Source organism: Rutidosis leptorrhynchoides, chromosome 4 (assembly GCF_046630445.1).
Source record: "Rutidosis leptorrhynchoides isolate AG116_Rl617_1_P2 chromosome 4, CSIRO_AGI_Rlap_v1, whole genome shotgun sequence".
Classification (NCBI taxonomy): Eukaryota; Viridiplantae; Streptophyta; class Magnoliopsida; order Asterales; family Asteraceae; genus Rutidosis; species Rutidosis leptorrhynchoides.
The window spans coordinates 54633532-54655304 of NC_092336.1; the positions used below are offsets into that span (position 1 = coordinate 54633532).

General features: G+C 32.5%; 1 non-coding gene across 1 annotated transcript; it reads right to left on the bottom strand.

The window, feature by feature from the left end:
* Positions 1 to 13579: 13579 nt before the first annotated feature.
* TRNAK-UUU (transfer RNA lysine (anticodon UUU)) lies at positions 13580 to 13652 on the bottom strand. The gene has a single exon. It is a non-coding gene; the product is annotated as a tRNA-Lys (tRNA).
* Between the last annotated feature and the right edge of the window lie 8121 nt (positions 13653 to 21773).

Genomic DNA, 21773 nt, shown 5'->3' on the forward strand with positions numbered 1-21773 from the left:
ATATTGTATTTAGGTACATCGAGAATCATGTTGGGATACTATCTAACCACTAGCTACAAAACATTGCTGCTTTTATAACGTGTTTGTTTTATTGTTCGGGTATTTTTATCCGTTTTTTTATTTCTCTATATTCATAACCTTATTTTTGTTTTTGTTTCTAAATTTTATATTGAATTTGAATATATGAGAATGTAGTTTCATTTTGATGATAATTAATGGCCGCAAAACACATATTTGAAGTCACTACATTCCCCATTAAATCGGGCAAAATTTTGTAGTGAATTTTCTGAAAAATTTTCAATTGCAGATTAGGCCCATTTTCGCAAGATAACTAAAAAAATGACGCTACGAGCAAGACTTCCTTAAGGCTTTCCCCCGTTCGAAACAGTTTAGAAGCCGAAAATGATATTTTACTATTTTTAAAGGTGAATTTTGCACTTTTAGGTCTTACAATAAGTAATATCTTCACATGTGAATTGTTGTGCCTGTTTAAATACCATTATGATACTTGCTTTTATTTAATATTATATTTAAGTGCATCTAGAATCATGTTGGGGCTACTATCTCACTACTAGCTACAAAACGTTGATGCTTTTATAACGTTTTTGTTTTATTGTTCGAATATTTTTATCCGGTTTTTTATATCTCTAGATTCATAACCTTATATTTTTTTTGTTTCTAAATTTCATATTGAATGTGAATATATGAGAGTATATATATATATATATATATATATATATGTTTCGTTTTGATGATAATTAATGGCCGCAAAACACATATTTGAAGTCACTACATTCCCCGCATAATCGGGTAAAATTTTTTGGAGAATCTTCCAAAAAAATTTCAATTGTATATTAGAACCATTTTCCTAAGATAACTATAAAACAACGCTACGAGTTAGACTTCCGTAATGATTTCCGCCGTTCGAAGCAGTTTAGATGCCGAAAATGACATTTTACTATTTTTAAAGGTGAGTTTGGCACTTTTAGATCTTACGATAAGTAATACATTCAAATGTGAATTGTTGTTCATGTTTAAATATCACTATGATATTTGTTATTATTTAAATTTTATATTTAGGCACATCGAGAATCATGTTTGGGCTACTATCTCACCACTAGTTACAAAACGTTGATGCTTTTATAACGTCTTTGTTTTATTGTTCGAGTATTTGTATCCACTTTTTTATTTCTCTAGATTCATAACCTTATTTTTGTTTTTATTTCTAAATTTCATATTGAATGCAAATATATGAGAGTGTAGTTTGTCTTGATGCTAATTAATGGCCGCAAAACACATATTTGAAGTCACTACATTCCCCACAAAATCGGGCAAAATTTTGTGGAGAATTTTTCGAAAAATTTTCAGTTGCAGATTAGGGTATTTTTAGCCGCTTTATTATTTATACAGATTCATAACCTTATTTTTTATTTTGTTTCGCAAAACACATATTTAAAGTCACTACATTTCCCACAAAATCGGGCAAAATTATGTGAAAAATTTTCTGAAAAATTTTCAATTGCTGATTAGGCCTATTTTCGCAAGATAAGTAGAAAACGACGCTACAAGCAACACTTCCTTAAAGCTTTCCCCGTTCGAAGCAGTTTAGATATCGAAAATGAAATTTTACTATTTTTAAAAGTGAATTTTGCACTTTTAGATCTTAGGATAAGTAATACCTTCACATGTGAATTGTTGTGTCTGTTTAAATACTACTATTATACTTGTTTTTATTTAATATTGTATTTAGGCACATCGAGAATCATGTTGGGACTACTATCTCACCACTAGCTACAAAACATTGATGCTTTTATAACACCTTTGTATTATTGTTCGAGTATTTTTATCCGCTTTTTTATTTCTCTAGATTCATAACCTTATTTTTGTTTTTGTTTCTAAAATTCATATTGAATTCGAATATATGAGAGTGTAGTTCATTTTGATGATAATTAATGGCCACAAAACACATATTTGAAGTCACTACATTCCCCACAAATTCGGGCAAAATTTTGTGGAGAAATTTTCCGAAAATTTTTCAAATGCAGATTAGGCCCATTTTCGCAAGATAATTAGAAAACGATGCTACGACCAAGACTTCCTTAATGATTTCCGCAGTTCGAAGCAGTTTAGATGCCGAAAATGACATTTTACTATTTTTAAAGGTGAATTTTGCACTTTTAGATCTTACGATGCGTAATACATTCACATGTGAATTGTTGTGCCTATCTAAATACCACTATAATACTTGTTTTATTTGATATTATATTTAGGTACATCGAGAATTATGTTGGGGCTATTATTTCACCACTAGCTACTAAACGTTGATGCTTTTATAACGTCTTTGTTTTATTGTTCGAGTATTTTTATCCGCTTTTTTATTTCTCTAAATTCATAACCTTATTTTTGTTTTTGTTTCTAAATTTCATATTGAATGCGAATATATGAGAGTGTAGTTTCATTTTGAAGATAATTAATGACCGCAAAACACATATTTGAAGTCACTACATTCCCCATAAAATCTGGCAAAATTTTGTGAAGAATTTTTCGAAAAATTTTCAATTGCAGATTAGGCCCATTTTCGCAAAATAACTAGAAAACGATGCTTCGACCAAGACTTTCTTTATGATATTTGCCGTTCGAAGCAGTTTAGATGTCAAAAATGACATTTTACTATTTTTAAAAGTGAATTTTGCACTTTTAGATCTTACGATACGTAATACCTTCACATGTGAATTGTTTTGCCTGTTTAAATACCACTATGATACTTATTTTTATTTAATATTGTATTTAGGTACATCATGAATCATGTTGGGGCTACTATCTCACCACTAACCACAAAATGTTGCTGCTTTTATAACGTCTTGGTTTTATTGTTCGAGTATTTTTTTAGCCGCTTCTTTATTTCTCTAGATTCATAACCTTATTTTTGTTTTTATTTTCTAAGTTTCATATTGAATACGAATATATGAGAGTGTAGTACGTTTTGAAGACAATTAATCACCGCAAAACACATATTTGAAGTCACTACATTCCCCACAAAATCAGGCAAAATTTTGTGAAGAATTTTTTGAAAAGTTTTCAATTGCAGATTAGATCCATTTTCGCTAGATAACTAGAAAACTGCGCTACGAGCTAGACTTTCTTAAGGCTTTCCCTCTTTCGAAGAAGTTTAGATTTCGAATATAACATTTTGCTATCTTTATAGGTGAATTTTGCACTCTTAAATCTTAGGATAAGTAATACCTTCAGATGTAAATTGTTGTGCATGTTTAAATACCACTATGATACTTGTTTTTATTTAATATTGTATTTAGGTACATCGAAAATCATGTTGGGGCTACTATCTCACCACTAGCTATAAAATGTTGCTGCTTTTATAACGTATTTGCTTTATTGTTCGAGAATTTTTTGCCGCTTTTTTATTTCACTAGATTCATAACCTTATTTTTGTTTTTGTTTCTAAATTTCATATTGAATGTGAATATATGAGAGTGTAGTTTCATTTTAATGATAATTAATACCCGTAAAACACATATTTGAAGTAACTACATTTCCCACAAAATCAGAAAAAAATTTGTGGAGAATGTTTCGAAAAATTTTCAATTGCATATTAGGTCCATTTTCACAAGATAACTAAAAATGGCGCTACAAGCTAGATTTCCTTAAGGCTTTCCCTCGTTCGAAGCAGTTTAGATTTTGAAAATGACATTTTACTATTTTTAGATGTGAATTTTGCACTTTTATATCTTAACATAAGTAATACCTTCACATGTAAATTGTTGTGTCTGATTAAATACCACTATGATACTTGTTTTTATTTAATATTGTATTTAGGTACATCGAGAATCATGTTGGGGCTACTATCTCAACACTAGCTACAAAACGTTGCTGCTTTTATAACGTCTTGGTTTTATTGTTCGAGTATTTTTAGCCGTTTTTTATTTCTCTAAATTCATAACCTTATTTTTGTTTTTGTTTCTAAATTTTACGTTGAATGCGAATATATGAGAGGGTAATTTCATTTTGATGATAATTAATGGCTGCAAAACACATATTTGAAGTCACTACATTCCCCACAAAATCGGGCAACTTTTTGTGAAGAATTTTCCGAAACATTTTCAATTGCAGATTACATCGATTTTCGCAAGATAACTAGAAAATGACGCTACGATCAAGACTTCCTTAATACTTTCCCACGTTCGAAGCAGTTTAGATTCCGAAAATGACATTATACTATTTTTAAAGGTGAATTTTGCATTTTTAAATCTTACGATAAGTACTACCTTCACATGTGAATTGTTGTGCCTGTTTAAATAACACTATGATACTCGTTTTTTTTTTATATTGTATTTAGGTCCATCGAGAATCATCTTGGGCTACTATCTCACCACTATCTACAAAACGTTGTTGTTTTTATAACGTATTGGTTTTATTGTTCGAGTATTTTTAGCCGCTTTTTTATTTCAATAGATTCATAACCTTATTTTTGTTTTTGTTTATAAATTTCATATTGAATGCGAATATAGGAGAGTGTAGTTTCGTTTTGATGATAATTAATGGCCGCAAAACACATATTTGAAGTCACTAAATTCCCCACAAAATCGGGCAAAATTTTATGGAGAATTTTTCGAAAAGTTTTCAATTGCAGATAAGGTCCATTTTCGCAAGATAACTAGAAAACTGCGCTACGAGCTAGACTTCCTTAAGGCTTTCCCTCTTTCGAAGAAGTTTGGATTCTGAAAATAACATTTTACTATTTTTAAAGGTGAATTTTGCACTTTTAGATCTTAGGATAAGTAATACCTTCACATTTAAATTGTTGTGCATGTTTAAATACCAATATGATACTTGTTTTTATTTAGCATTGTATTTAGGTACATCGGGAATCATGTTGGGGCTACTATCTCACCACTAGCTACAAAATGTTGATGCTTTTATAGCGTATTTGTTTTATTGTTCGAGAATTTTTAGCCGCTTTTTTATTTCACTAGATTCATAATCTTTTTTTTGTTTTTATTTCTAAATTTCATATTGAATGCGAATATATGAGAGTGTAGTTCCATTTTGATGATAATTAATGGCCGCAAAACACATATTTAAAGTCACTACATTCCCCACAAAATCGGGCAACATTTTTTGGAGAATTTTCTGAAACATTTTCAATTGCAGATTACGCCTATTTTCGCATGATAACAAAAAACGGCGCTACGAGCAAGACTTCCTTAAGGCTTTCCCTCGTTCGAAATAGTTTAGATTCCGAAAATGACAATTTACTATTTTTAGAGGTGAATTTCGCATTTTTAGATCTTAGGATAAGTAATACATTCTCATGTAAATTGTTGTGTCTGATTAAATATCACTATGATACATGTTTTTATTTAATATTGTATTTAGGTACCTTGAGAATCATGTTGGGGCTACAATCTCACCACTAGCTACAAAACGTTGCTGCTTTTATAACGTCTTGGTTTTATTGTTCTAGTATTTTTAGCCTTTTTTATTTCTCTAGATTCATAACCTTATTTTTGTTTTTGTTTCTAATTTATATTGAATGCGAATATATGAGAGTGTAGTTTCATTTTGTTGAGTATTAATGAAAGCAAAACACATATTTGAAATCACTACATTCCCCACAAAATCGGGAAATATTTTGTGGAGATTTTTCGAAAAATTTTCGATTGCATATTAGGCTCATTTTCGTAAGATAACTAGAAAACGGAGCTATGATCAAGATTTTCTTAAGTATTTCCCCCGTTCGAAGCAGTTTAGATGCCGAAAATCACATTTTACTAACTTTAAAGGTGAATTTTGCATTTTTAGATCTTACGATAAGTACTACCTTCACATGTGAATTGTTGTGTATGTTTAAATACCACTATGGTACTTGTTTTTATTTAATATTGTATTTAGGTGCATCGAGAATAATTTTGGGGCTATTATCTCACCACTAGGTACAAAACGTTTGAAATGTCCCGTTCTTATTGATTAAAAATGTTCCATATTAATTGATTTCGTTGCGAAGTTTTGACCTCTATATGAGACGTTTTTCAAAGACTGCATTCATTTTAAAACAAACCATAACCTTTATTTCATCAATAAAGGTTTAAAAAGCTTTACGTAGATTATCAAATAATGATAATCTAAAATATCCTGTTTACACACGACTATTACATAATGGTTTACAATACAAATATGTTACAACGAAATAAGTTTCTTGAATGCAGTTTTTACACAATAGCATACAATCATGGACTCCAAATCTTGTCCTTATTTAAGTATGCGACAGCGAAAGCTCTTAATAATCACCTGAGAATAAACATGCTTAAAACGTCAACAAAAAAAATGTTGGTGAGTTATAGGTTTAACCTATATATATATCAAATCGTAACAATAGACCACAAGATTTCATATTTCAATATACATCCCATACATAGAGATAAAAAAATCATTCATATGGTGAACACCTAGTAACCGACATTAACAAGATGCATATTTAAGAATATCCCCATCATTCCGGGACACCCTTCGGATATGATATAAATTTCGAAGTACTAAAGCATCCGGTACTTTGAATGGGGTTTGTTAGGCCCAATAGATCTATCTTTAGGATTCGCGTCAATTAGGGTGTCTGTTCCCTAATTCTTAGATTACCAGACTTAATAAAAAAGGGCATATTCGATTTCGATAATTCAACCATAGAATGTAGTTTCACGTACTTGTGTCTATTTTGTAAATCATTTATAAAACCTGCATGTATTCTCATCCCAAAAATATTAGATTTTAAAAGTGGGACTATAACTCACTTTCACAGATTTTTTACTTCGTCAGGAAGTAAGACTTGGCCACTGGTCGATTCACGAACCTATAACAAATATGTACATATATATCAAAGTATGTTCAAAATATATTTACAACACTTTTAATACATTTTTGATGTTTTAAGTTTATTAAGTCAGCTGTCCTCGTTAGTAACCTACAACTAGTTGTCCACAGTTAGATGTACAGAAATAAATCGATATATATTATCTTGAATCAATCCACGACCCAGTGTATACATATCTCAGTATTGATCACAACTCAAACTATATATATATATTTTGGAATCAACCTCAACCCTGTATAGCTAACTCCAACATTCACATATAGAATGTCTATGGTTGTTCCGAAATATATATAGATGTGTCAACATGATAGGTCGAAACATTGTATACGTGTCTATGGTATCTCCAGATTACATAATATACAATACAAGTTGATTAAGTTATGGTTGGAATAGATTTGTTACCAATTTTCACGTAGCTAAAATGAGAAAAATTATCCAATCTTGTTTTACCCATAACTTCTTCATTTTAAATCCGTTTTGAGTGAATCAAACTGCTATGGTTTCATATTGAACTCTAATTTAAGAATATAAACATAAAAGTATAGGTTTATAGTTGGAAAATTAAGTTACATGTCAATTACTAAAGAGGTAGTCATTTTCGTCGAAAAAAGACATCTTGATGACCATTTTGGAAAACATACTTTCACTTTGAGTTTAACCATGATTTTTGGATATAGTTTTATGTTCATAAGAAAAATCATTTTCCCAGAAGAACAACTTTTAAATCAAAGTTTATCATAGTTTTTAATTAACTAACCCAAAACAGCCCGCAGTGTTACTACGACGGCGTATGTCCGGTTTTACGGTGTTCTTCGTGTTTCCAGATTTTAAATCATTAAGTTAGCATATCATATAGATATAGAACATGTGTTTAGTTGATTTTAAAAGTCATGTTAGAAGGATTAACTTTTGTTTGTGAACAAGTTTAGAATTAACTAAACTATGTTCTAGTGATTACAAGTTTAAACCTTCGAATAAGATAGCTTTATATGTATGAATCGAATGATGTTATGAACATCATTACTACCTCAAGTTCCTTAGATAAACCTACTGGAAAAGAGAAAAATGGATCTAGCTTCAACAGATCCTTGGATGGCTCGAAGTTCTTGAAGCAGAATCATGACACGAAAACAAGTTCAAGTAAGATCATCACTTGAAATAAGATTGTTATAGTTATAGAAATTGAACCAAAGTTTGAATATGATTATTACCTTGTATTAGAATAATAACCTACTGTAAGAAACAAAGATTTCTTGAGGTTGGATGATCACTTTACAAGATTGAAAGTGAGCTAGCAAACTTGAAAGTATTCTTGATTTTATGTAACTAGAACTTGTAGAATTTATGAAGAACACTTAGAACTTGAAGATAGAACTTGAGAGAGATCAATTAGATGAAGAAAATTGAAGAATGAAAGTGTTTGTAGGTGTTTTTGGTCGTTGGTGTATGGATTAGATATAAAGGATATGTAATTTTGTTTTCATGTAAATAAGTCATGAATGATTACTCATATTTTTGTAACTTTATGAGATATTTCTTGCTAGTTGCCAAATGATGGTTCCCACATGTGTTAGGTGACACACATGGGCTGCTAAGAGCTGATCATTGGAGTGTATATACCAATAGTACATACATCTAAAAGCTGTGTATTGTACGAGTACGAATACGGGTGCATACGAGTAGAATTGTTGATGAAACTGAACGAGAATGTAATTGTAAGCATTTTTGTTAAGTAGAAGTATTTTGATAAGTGTCTTGAAGTCTTTCAAAAGTGTATGAATACATATTAAAACACTACATGTATATACATTTTAACTGAGTCGTTAAGTCATCGTTAGTCATTACATGTAAGTGTTGTTTTGAAACCTTTAGGTTAACGATCTTGTTAAATATTGTTAACCCAATGTTTATAATATCAATTGAGATTTTAAATTATTACATTATCATGATATTATGATGTATGAATATCTCTTAATATGATATATATACATTAAATGTCGTTACAACAATAATCGTTACATATATGTCTCGTTTCAAAATCATTAAGTTAGTAGTCTTGTTTTTACATATGTAGTTCATTGTTAATATACTTAATGATATGTTTACTTATCATAATATCATGTTAACTATATATATATCCATATATATGTCATCATATAGTTTTTACAAGTTTTAACGTTCGTGAATCACCGGTCAACTTGGGTGGTCAATTGTCTATATGAAACCTATTTCAATTAATCAAGTCTTAACAAGTTTGATTGCTTAACATGTTGGAAACACTTAATCATGTAAATAACAATTTCATTTAATATATATATAAACATGGAAAAGTTCGGGTCACTACAACGTTGATGTTTTTTTAACGTCTTCGTTTTATTGTTCGAGTATTTTTAACCGCTTTTTTATTTTATCTACATTAATATCCTTATTTTTGTTTTTGTTTCTAAATTTCATTTCGAATGCGAATATATGAGAGTGTAGTTTCGTTTTGATGACAATTAATGGCCGCAAAACACATATATGAAGTCACTACAATCCCCACAAAATCGGGCAAAAATTTGTGGAGAATTTTCCGAAAAATTTTTAATTGCAGATTAGGCTCATTTTCGCAAGATAACTAGAAAACGTCGCTATGAGCAAGAATTCCTTAAGGCTTTCCCCTGTTCGAAGCAGTTTAGATTCCGAAAATGACATTTTACTATTTTTAAAGGTGAATTTTGCACTTTTAGATCTTAGGATAAGTAATACCTTCACATGTGAATCGAAAATCGAAAATTGTATTTAAATACCACTATTATATTTGTTTTATTTAATATTGTATTTAGGTAAATCGAAAATCATGTTGGGGCTGCTATCTTACCACTAGCTACAAAACGTTGCTGCTTTTCTAAGGTCTTTGTTTTATTGTTCGAGAATTTTTAGCCGGTTTTTTATTTCACTAGATTCATAACATTATTTTTGTTTTTGTTACTAAATTTTATATTGAATGCGAATATATGATAGTGTAGTTTCGTTTTGATGATATTTAATAGCCGCAAAACACGTATTTGAAGTCACTACATTCCCCACAAATCGGGCAAAATTATGTGGAGAATTTTTCAAAAAAATTTCGATCGCAGATTAGGCCTATTTTCGCAAGATAACTAGAAAACGGCTCTACGAGCAAGACTTCTCAAAGGGTTTCCCCCGTTCGAAGCACTTTAAATGCTGAAAATGACATTTTACTATTTTTAAAGGTGAATTTTGCATTTTTAGATCTTACGATAATTAATACTTTCACATGTGCATTGTTGTGCATGTTTAAATACCAATATGATACTTGTTTTTATTTAACATTGTATTTTGTTACATCGAGAATCATGTTGGGGCTACTATCTCACCACTAGCTACTAAACGTTGCTGCTTTTATAACGTCTTTGTTTTATTGTTCGAGTATTTTTAGCCGCTCTTTTATTTCTCTAGATTCATAACATTATATTTATTTTTGTTTCTAAATTTCATATTGAATATGAATATATAAGTGCGTAGTTTCATTTTGATGATAATTAATGGCCGTAAACACATATTTGAAGTACTACATACCCCACAAAATCGGACAAAATTTTGTGGAGAATTTTTGAAAAAATTTCGATTGAAGATTAGGTCCATTTTCGCAAGATAACTAGGAAACGGAGCTATGAGCAAGACTTCCTTAAGGCTTTCCCCTGTTCGAAGCAGTTTAAATGCCAAAAATGACATTTTACTATTTTTAAAGGTGAATTTTGCATTTTTAAATCTTACGATAAGTACTACCTTCACATGTGAATTGTTGTGTCTGTTTAAATAACACTATGATACTTGTTTTATTTAATATTGTATTTAGGTCCATCGAGAATCATGTTAGGCTACTATCTCACCATTATCTACAAAACGTTGTTGTTTTTATAACGTATTGGTTTTATTGTTCTAGTATTTTTATCCGCTTTTTTATTTCATCAAGATTCATAACTTTATTTTTATTTTTGTTTCTAAATTTCATATTGAATGCAAATATATGAGAGTGTAGTTTCGTTTTGATGATAATTAATGGTCGTAAAACACATATTTGAAGTCACTACAATCCCCACAAAATCGGGCGAAATTTATGGAGAATTTTTCGAAAAATTTTTAATTGCAGATTACGCCCATTTTCGCAAGATAACTAGAAAACGGTGCTACGAGCAAGACTTCCTTAAGGCTTTCCCCCGTTCGAAGCAGTTTAAATTCCGAAAATGATATTTTACTATTTTTAAAGGTGAATATTGCACTTTTAGATCTTATGATAAGTAATACCTTCACATGTGAATTGTTGTGCGTGTTTAAATACTACTATTATATTTGTTTTTATTTAATATTGTATTTAGGTACATCGAGAATCATGTTGGAGCTACTATCTCACCACTAGCTACAAAACGTTGCTGCTTTTTTAAGGTCTTTGTTTTATTGTTCGAGAATTTTTTGCCGCTTTTTTATTTCACTAGATTCATAACCTTATTTTTGTTTTTGTTAATAAATTTCATATTGAATGCGAACATATGAGAGTGTAGTTTTATTTTGATGATATTTAATGGCCGCAAAACACGTATTTTAAGTCACTACATTCCCCACAAATCGGGCAAAATTATGTGGAGAATTTTCCGAAAAAATTTCGATCGCAGATTAGGCCCATTTTCGTAAGATAACTAGAAAACGGCGCTACAAGCAAGACTTCCCAAAGGCTTTCTCCCGTTCGAAGCAGTTTAAATGCCGAAAATGAAATTTTACTATTTTTAAAGGTGAATTTTGCATTTTTAGATCTTACGATAAGTACTACCTTCACATGCAAATTGTTGTGTCTGTTTAAATACCACTATCATACTTGTTTTTATTTAATATTGTATTCAGGTACATCGAGAATAATGTTGGGGCTACTATCTCACCACTAGCTACAAACCTGCTGCTTTTATAAAGTATTGGTTTTATTGTTCGAGTATATTTAGCCGCTTTTTTATTTCATCTAGATTCATATCCTTATTTCTGTTTTTGTTTCTAAATTTCATATTGAATGCGAATATATGAGAGTGTAGTTTCATTTTGATGATAATTAATTGCCACAAAGCACATATTTGAAGTCACTACTTTCCCTACGAAATCGGGCAACATTTTGTGAAGAACTTTCCGAAAAAGTTTTTACTGCAAATTAGGCCCATTTTCGCAAGATAACTAGAAAAAGGCGCTACTAGCAAGGCTTCCGTAAGGCTTTTCCCCATTCGATGCAGTTTAGATTCCGAAAATGACATTTTACTATTTTTAAAGGTGAATTTTGCACTTTTAGATCTTAGGATAAGTAATACATTCACATGTGAATTGTTGTGAATGTTTAAATACCACTATCATACTTGTTTTTATTTAAAATTTTATTTAGGTACATCGAGAATCATGTTGGGGCTTTTATCTCACCACTAGCTACAAAACGTTGTTGCTTTTATAACGTCTTTGTTTTATTGTTCGAGTATTTTTAGCCGCTTTTTTATTTCTCAATATTCATAACCCATTTTTTGTTTTTGTTTCTAAATTTCATAATGAATGCGAATATATGAGACTGTAGTTTCGTTTGAGGATTATTAATGGCCGCAAAACACATATTTGAAGTACTACATTGCCCACAAAATCGGTCCAAATTTTGTGGACAGTTTTTCGAAGAATTTCCAATTGCAGATTAGGTCCATTTTCGAAAGATAACTAGAAAACGGCGCTACGAACAAGACTTTCTTAAGGCTTTCCTCCGTTCGAAGCACTTTAGATGCCGAAAATGATATTTTACTATTTTTATAGGTGAATTTTGTACTTTTAGATCTTACGATAAGTAATACCTTCACATGTGAACTGTTGTGCTTGTTTAAATATCGATATGATACTTGTTTTTTTTTATAATTGTATTTAGGTACATCGAGAATCGTGTTGGGGCTACTATCTCCACACTAGCTACAAAATGTTGCTGCTTCTATAACGTCTTGGTTTTATTATTTAAGTATTTTTAGTAGCTTTTTTATTGTTCTAGATTCATAACCTTATTTTTGTTTTTGTTTCTAAATTTTCATATTGAATGCGAATATATGAGAGTGTAGTTCCGTTTTGATGATAATTAATGGCTGCAAAACACATATTTGAAGTCACTGCATTCCCCATAAAATCGGGCAAAATTTTGTGAATAATTTTTCGAAAAATTTTCAATGGCAGATTAGGCCCATTTTCGCAAGATAATTTAAAATCGGCGCTACGACTCGTGAGAAAAACTAGACTATTGTCAAAGTAAACGTCAATTATACCGAGTCAGACCATCCGATTTTAAATTTTTATACTAATAGATCATGATTGATATCGCCAATAATTTAACATGTAACCGATCATGTTATATGACACTGTTAACAAATTTAAAAGTAACAGAGCGTGACATTTAACGGTAGAGAATCTGCTCATAGGAAACTCTATAGAATCAAAAAATATAATGAGTCAGACCATCCGATTTTAAATTTCTATACTAATAGATCTGATTGATATCGCTAATAATTTAACATGTAACCGATCATGTTATATGACACTGTTAACAAATTTAAAAGTAATAGATCGTGACATTTAACGGTAGAGAATCTGCTCATAGGAAACTCTATAGAATCAAAAATGATAAAAGCTTTGACACGCCATCCGTGGGACTCGAACCCACGACCACGTGGTTAAAAGCTACGCGCTCTACCAACTGAGCTAGAACGGCTGTGTTTACACTTTTTTATATAGGTTCAATATATCAGAATTTTAAACATTTAATGTGAATTTACCCGTGCACGTGATTATTGCAATACATGAGCTATTTCCCCAGTTAATACATATAAAGACAAGTAATAATTCAATAAAGTAAACAATAAGGTCATAAATTTGTGTACATATTGGTTTACACTTATTCATATCTGTACACATTTGTTTTTTATTAAAAATTTCATATGAATATGAACGGGTTAGGGTTATTGTAGACGAAAATACTAAGGATCTTGAATCTTTAGAGGCAAAAAACTCTAAAACAAGGATCAATCAAATAAGGGGTCGTATCGGGGTCGAATGAATCAAACCTAGAGTATTTATCTAGATTAGAACGATTCCTAACTTGGTTATTCGGTGGGTTTGGACATAGGGAACGACTGAAATGAATAATGCATGGTTTAGGGTTTTAAGAATGAGTAACTTCGCAAATGAGGCATTAACCCGTATATATATTGTCATCACAGTCGGTCGACTGTCTAAGACAGTCGGTCAACTGTGTGGACTCAGTCGGTCGAGTGAGTTGACTCACTCGGTCGACTGTGTTGGTAGTTTAACTATTGATAAAACAGTAACGCGCACACACATAAAGATTCAAGTCACAATATTAAACGTTATTACATGACCGAATGTAAACAAATAATATACATAGAATTAGGGATTATGCATCAATTAGTTATTAACCAACCATCTTCTTATATGACATGTTGCCGCTGCAATTCAAAGATTAGATTAATTACTTCATCTGTCTCCTTCAAAGTTTTTTTACTTTGACTATATACATAGTTTTAGAAATGCCCACTATATTCACTAATAAATATCATCTCTACCATGACTGAAATGGCTTTACTTTATACCAAAGGGAAAGAACATAATGGCCACATTGACAAAAAACATTACAGCTTCTAAAAACTCTACGGTGGCAAAATCAATTTTTTCTTCGATCTTATCGTTTTCCGTTACTGTTTGTATTAATCAATAATAAGCGATGCATTTCTCCAAAACAAATCTGTTTCAGCGGACACCTTTCACATACTATAAACTTTACACAGAGTTTGGTAATAAAATAAAAAAAGAGAAGAAAGGCAGAGAGATATATATCAGCTTGTTGAAGGTAGGTGTGAGAAGAAAAAGATGGAGATCAAGGTGATTTGCTTGAGTAATGACGAGGGTTTTTTGGATGAACAAGACGGGAAAGGTAATACCAATATGGTTTTACATGATGGTGGAAGGGATGATGTTGAGATCTAGGATGTTGTTGCTTCTTATGGTGGGACCCGGCCCAAGCACAAGCACGCATCAACTGAAAGCCACAGTGGACCCGGCCCAAACACACACTGATTCAAATCCCACAGCTGATTTGGTTCCAGCTGCTAATAACCGAGATTAGTGGGCTGATAAGGTTAGTTATTGAATAAGTTGTTAGTTTTTAGTAAGTGTGTAAAAGCTAGATGCATGCTTAGTGATCTTGTTTGTATGTGGATGGCTTGTTTGTGGATGGGTTTTTATGTTAGAGTAGCTGTTTTTGATTTCACGTGTTGTTGGATATAGTTTTGGTTAAAAGAATTGGATATGGTTGCATAGTATTTGTGAATGATGTTATCCCACATAGGTGGGAGGAAAAAGTTGGAGGGGACTTGCTTGGTTATAAAAGAGGGGTTAAGTCTTCATTTCAAATTGCACCAATCAATACACTTTAAGTATTTGATTATTTCTTTCTTTCTTACCTTTGTTTGAGAGTTGTATTAGTTAAATATTTTAGAGAGTGTAGTTGGCTTAAGAGAGTCGTCTATATCATTGTAACAATTTGTGATATAGTGTATTTCTCTCTTTGGGGGCCGGTGGTTTTCTTCTGTTTTAGAGTTTTCACGTTAAATCTTGTGTTGTGTATTGTTTTTAATTCTTTACAATTATTGTTGGGCTGGGTGGTGGGAATTAGTGAGACCGTAATTTCCCAACAACTGGTATCAGAGTGTCAGGTTTGACGGGGGGTCTCGGTTATAGGAGTCGGAGTATGCTCTGTGGTTACCACGGGAGTGGATCGTCCACATCAGAAACGAGTTCTATTGATCGTATAGGGTATCTGGTTAAACAATATTTTTTCTGATTCGGAGTAAGTGGTGTCAAGAATTTGTAGTGGACCGGGTGTTGGATTTTTCAATTTAACGGATCCTGTGCGCCACTCCACTACATCTGTCGGCCAGTCGAAACGTGAGCAAAATCAGAGAAAGTGTTGTTTATAGGATACGGATACCATGTCGAAGTTCAGTCCAATGAGGTTTGATGTTGAGAAATTTGATGGGAGGATCAATTTTGGCTTATGGCAGGTCCAAGTCAAGGATGTGTTGATTCAATCTGGTTTACACAAAGCATTGAAGGGTAACCAATCCTTGTTCCTGGCAGTGATTCTAGCAGTAAGTTCGATGAAGAAGAATGGGATGATATGGATTTGAGGGCAGCAAGTGCGATTCATTTGTGTCTTGCAAATAAGGTGCTTGAAAATGTGCACGAGTTATCAACGACAAAGGAGCTTTGGGTTAAACTAGAGCAGTTGTACCAGGGCAAGGGCATCTCAAATCGGTTGTGTCTTAAAGAACAATTTCATACTCTGCGTATGGATGGGGGTTCAAAGATTTCAGATCATCTAAGTATTCTTAACGGTATTTTTTCGGAACTGGAGGCTATTAGATTTAAAACGGATGATGAAGATAAAGATTTGAGGTTGATATTATCTTTATCATCGTCCTATGAGCACATGAAACCTATTTTAATGTACGGGAAAGAAACATTGAAGTTTGAAGATGTTACTAGCAAGCTCCTATTCGAGGAGAAAAGATTGGAAGGTAACAGAGTCTCGACATTAGAAGCTATGGTATTGTTGTGTTCGGATAGGCAGAAGAGAAACTCTAGAAAGAATCTGACATGCTGGAAGTGCGGGAAGATTGGGCATGTAAGGGTTAATTGTCCAGGTGGAGCTAATCCGGCAAATGGCTCCAAAGATGCTAACATTGTCTCCGTCGTTACGGAGAGTGATGAATTCTTCTGAAGTCACGTCATCTTCATGGTGTGTCCGCGCCACCATGGAAAGGGATGTTCGTTAGCGGTTCCACAATTGCACATGGGCACTGATTTGGCATTGGTGCAGGTTGTGTGGTGGAAACTGATGTTGTAGCTGATGAAACTTCCAGGGAAAGCTAAACAGGAAGTTGCACCATAACTGTTCAGCTGGTTATACAACATGTGCAGAGGTGAAATGCTTGGAATGTGATATTCTAAGTGTGATACTCTTTATGGTGGGGTATGATAATTCTGTTTAGAGTTATGATTGTCTATTATGACAATGATTGTCGGGTCTTGAAAATGTTCGATAAAGATGCAAGTTTTGTCTCTTGGGAGATAATGTCAACGGCATGAAGATGAGGATCTTGAAGTTGTCGTCGAGGAAGCGTCTACATCGGTTATCCTTGCAATATGGAAGCATGGTTATCTTCTTCTATCCAAAAGGTGGAGATTTGTTGGATATAGTTTTGGTTAGAAGAATTGGATATGGTTGCATAGTATTTGTGAAGGATGTTATCCCAAATAGGTGGGAGGAAAAAGTTGGAGGTGTAGTGACCCGAACTTTTCCATGTTTATATATATATTAATTGAGATTGATATTTACATGACTAAATGTTTCCAACGTGTTAAGCAATCAAACTTGTTAAGACTTGATTAAATGAAATAAGTTTCATATAGACAATTGATCACCCAAGTTGACTGGCGATTCACGAACGTTACAAATTTGTAAAAACTACATGTTGTGGTATATATAGACATATATATATGGTTGACATTAGATTATGATGAGTAAGTATCTCACTAAGTATATTAACAATGTGTGATATACATAAGAAATGAGATTACTAAGTTAAGAAACTCGAAATGATATATATAACGATTATCGTTATGATAACGTCTACTATATACATATGTATCATATTAAGATATTGATACACTATATTTAACATGATAAAATGATATTTAAATATATCATTAAGTAATGAACTACATATGTAAAAACAAGACTACTAACTCAAGAATTACGAAACGAGACTTATATGAAACGATTATCGTTGTAACGATATTTTAATGTATATATCATATTAAGAGATATTCATACATCATAATATCATGATAATATAATAATTTAACATCTCATTTGATATAATAAACATTGGGTTAACAACATTAATTGAGATCGTTAACTTAAAGGTTTCAAAACAACACTTACATGTAATGACTAACGAAGACTTAACGACTCCATTAGAATGTATATATACATGTTGTGTTTTGATATGTATTCTTACACTTTCGAAAAACTTCAAGACACATATCAAAGTACTTCTACTTAACAAAAATGCTTACAATTACATCCTCGTTCAGTTTCATCAACAATTCTACTCGTATGCACCCTTATTCGTACTCGTACAATACACAGCTTTTAGATGTATGTACTATTGGTATATACACTCCAATGATCAGCTCTTAGCAGCCCATGTGAGTCACCTAACACATGTGGGAACCATCATTTGGCAACTAGCATGAAATATCTCATAAAATTACAAAAATATTAGTAATCATTCATGACTTATTTACATGAAAACAAAATTACATATCCTTTATATCTAATCCATATACCAACGACCAAAAACACCTACAAACACTTTCATTCTTCAATTTTCTTCATCTAATTGATCTCTCTCAAGTTCCATCTTCAAGTTCTAAGTGTTCTTCATAAATTCCATAAGTATATTTTCATAAAAATCAAGAATACTTCCAAGTTTGCAAGTCTACTTCCAAGCTTTCTAATCCATTCCAAGTAATCATCTAAGATCAAGGAACCTTTGTTATTTACATTAGGTTATCTTTATAATTCAAGGTAATATTCATATTCAAACTTTGATTCAATTTCTACAACTATAACAATCTTATTTCGAGTGAAAATCTTACTTGAACTGTTTTCGTGTCATGATCCTGCTTCAAGAACTTTCAAGCCATCCAAGGATCCTTTGAAGCTAGATCCATTATTCTCATTTCCAGTAGCTTTATCCAGAAAACTTGAGGTAGTAATGATGTTCATAACATCATTCGATTCATACATATAAAGCTATCTTATTCGAAGGTTTAAACTTGTAATCACTAGAACATAGTTTAGTTAATTCTAAACTTGTTCACAAACAAAAGTTAATCCTTCTAACTTGAATTTTAGAATCAACTAAACACATGTTCTATATCTATATGATATGCTAACTTAATGATTTAAAACCTGAAAACACGATGAACACCATAAAATCGGATATACGCCGTTGTAGTGAAACCGGGGGCTGTTTTGGTTTGGATAATTAAAAACTATGATAAACTTTGATTTAAAAGTTGTTCTTCTGGGAAAATGATTTTTCATATGAATATGAAACTATATCCAAAAATCTTGGTTAAACTCAAAGTGAAAGTATGTTTTTCAAAATGGTGATTAAGATGTCGTTCTTTCAACGGAAATGACTACCTCTTTAGTAATTGACATGTAACTTAAATTTCCGACTATAAACCTATAATTTTTCTGTTTGGATTCTTAAATTAGAGTTTGATAGGTCAGATCATGTTGAGATTGAGAGAAATGATAAGATAGAATGAGATTCGGTATGTAAGAAGGAGACTCGGTACTAGAGAGAATCGGTACAAATTAAATTCCACAGCTTCTAGAACTCAGTTACAATACAATGGCTATCTAATTAGGACTACATAGGTTCCTTATATAGCCCTCTTTTAAGGAACCTTCATTTAAGCTTAATTCACATTAACACTATACAACTTCGGGGTCCTAACAATCTCCCCCTTAGTGTTAAATGTGAACTTTACAATATAATCCTATCCAAAACATCTAAAGGAACTTTGTTCCTCTGAAGTGAACTTTAGATTTGAATCCCTTGAGATTCTCATATCTTCGTATATTCACTCTTGTTTTGAGACGACTTTTCAATCTTGTGAGAATGTACTTGACAATCTCATTATCTTCAGTTGAATATCAGTTATTGATCAGTCTCCATCTCATGTACTTGAAAGCATACATCAACGTTCCGTCTGAGTATCTTCTGAAATCTGAGACTCTGATGAAGATCTTTGTATAGTGAGAATTGACAAATACAAACCCATATGGACATTCACTCACTTCAAGTAAGGACATATATCTAAGCTCTTCAATCACTTGATTTGGCAGTTTGATTCCGAGCTTTTTGTGTCCAGATTCCATACCCATTTGAAAATCATGAACAGACATCCATCTCATCGAATCAAGAATAAAACTGTAGACTGCCTTCATTGCAGTAGCATGATAAATTGTTGCAGATTCATTCAAGTTAATCAAATAATTGTAAATGAAAATAATGTCGTCCATCTTCAGTTTATCAAAATCTGCTTCTGAAAACTGATAATCCTCATCGTCCATTCTTGTAACTTGAAATAATGGCATCTTCACTTCATCCTTATTAATCATCAAAATCTTATTTATGCTTTTGATCTCTGAATTCCGCTGAATTTGAAGTTTCTCTTCATTCTTCAATTTGAATTTATTGCGAACACTCAGGTAAGCTTTAAGATATTCAGGCTTCTTATGATATTTCCATGCACCCAGAACACTCATTGATGCAGAAAGGACGAGATCAGAATCACCATAGATTCTATACGCTTGTTGTTCAATGAATGGTGAACGAAGAATCTTTTTCTCTTCATCCTCACTTAGTTGGTAATCAGCATCACGCTCAAAAACAATCTCTGCAGTTTGAAATGGAACATTCAAATCAGGAGGAGTTGTAGTATCTTCTTTGCCATTAGAGAAAATCTCCTTTTCGAAGTGAATTCCAAATTCATCAGTTGGAGAAATCAAGTTAACAAATTGATGATCATTAAATTCATTGGTGACACTTGATGACCCCTTCAAAATATCTTCAATGTTGTCAAAGTTTTGATTGTTCTCTTGAGATGACTTATTCTCTGATTGATCAGCTGTATCCATAATCATTAACATCCCTGAGTCACCCTCTCTTTGACTTTCTGATTCATCTAGAAAACTTTCACACTGGATTTCCTCAATTTCATCACTACCGGAATCAGATATATCAACAACATCTTTATTCTTCTGTTGACTAGATGTACCAGCTTCATAACCACTGGACCGATGACCACTTTGTCTATTCTCCCCCTCATGAAGATTGTCGGGATCGAAATCATCATGATCAGGCATGTGAATTGGTCCAGGTGACTTGCATGGAGATAAAGGATACACTATCCTTGCTTGCTCAAGATAAATCATCATAGTCTCGCGAATTTTATCAAGATCAGTCCGTTTAGCAAACTCAGCAAGATAGAGCTCCTCCACTTCATTGTCAGAGAGATACTGTAATTCATATCTATTTAAAATCCGAGAAGGTGACCCATTTGGTGGAACAACAGTGTAACCATGAACAAAAGCAGCATCAGCAGCATCTGTTGAAGGCGATGTCAATGGAAGTGTATGAGTTGCCGTGAGGGCAGGTAAGGATGATTGTGCGGTATTATTCTTATATGTAGGGATGTACATACTACTAGTCAGATTCGTGATATCCCATTCTGATGGAGGTTGGGTAACAACCGGAGTTGTCACCGGCGAAGTTTCCTTCGAAGCATCCGCCTCCATGACTTTGGTCTCATGGGACTCTGACAAAGTAGCAGAACTACCCGTCGGTTTAGCTCTCACAGAGATATTGCTATCTCCGACTCCTGAAATCATTGATATACCATGAGGTGGTAAATCTCTTTCAGTTAAAGACTCTTCCTCCAGACCCTGAGATTCAGAATCCGGAAGAGAAGTGGTTTGATCCAATGAATCACTTTCATGAATCAAGGGATCAGTCTGCTGGAAGTCTGATAAATATCCCGAAGGATTGTCATGTTGACTCGTTTCCATGGGACGTGGCAGATCTTCCTCATCAAGATAAGCCGGACCTCGAGACCCTGTTGTACATTGAGGCACAGGAGGATTTCCAGCCGATACACAGGGTGCCTT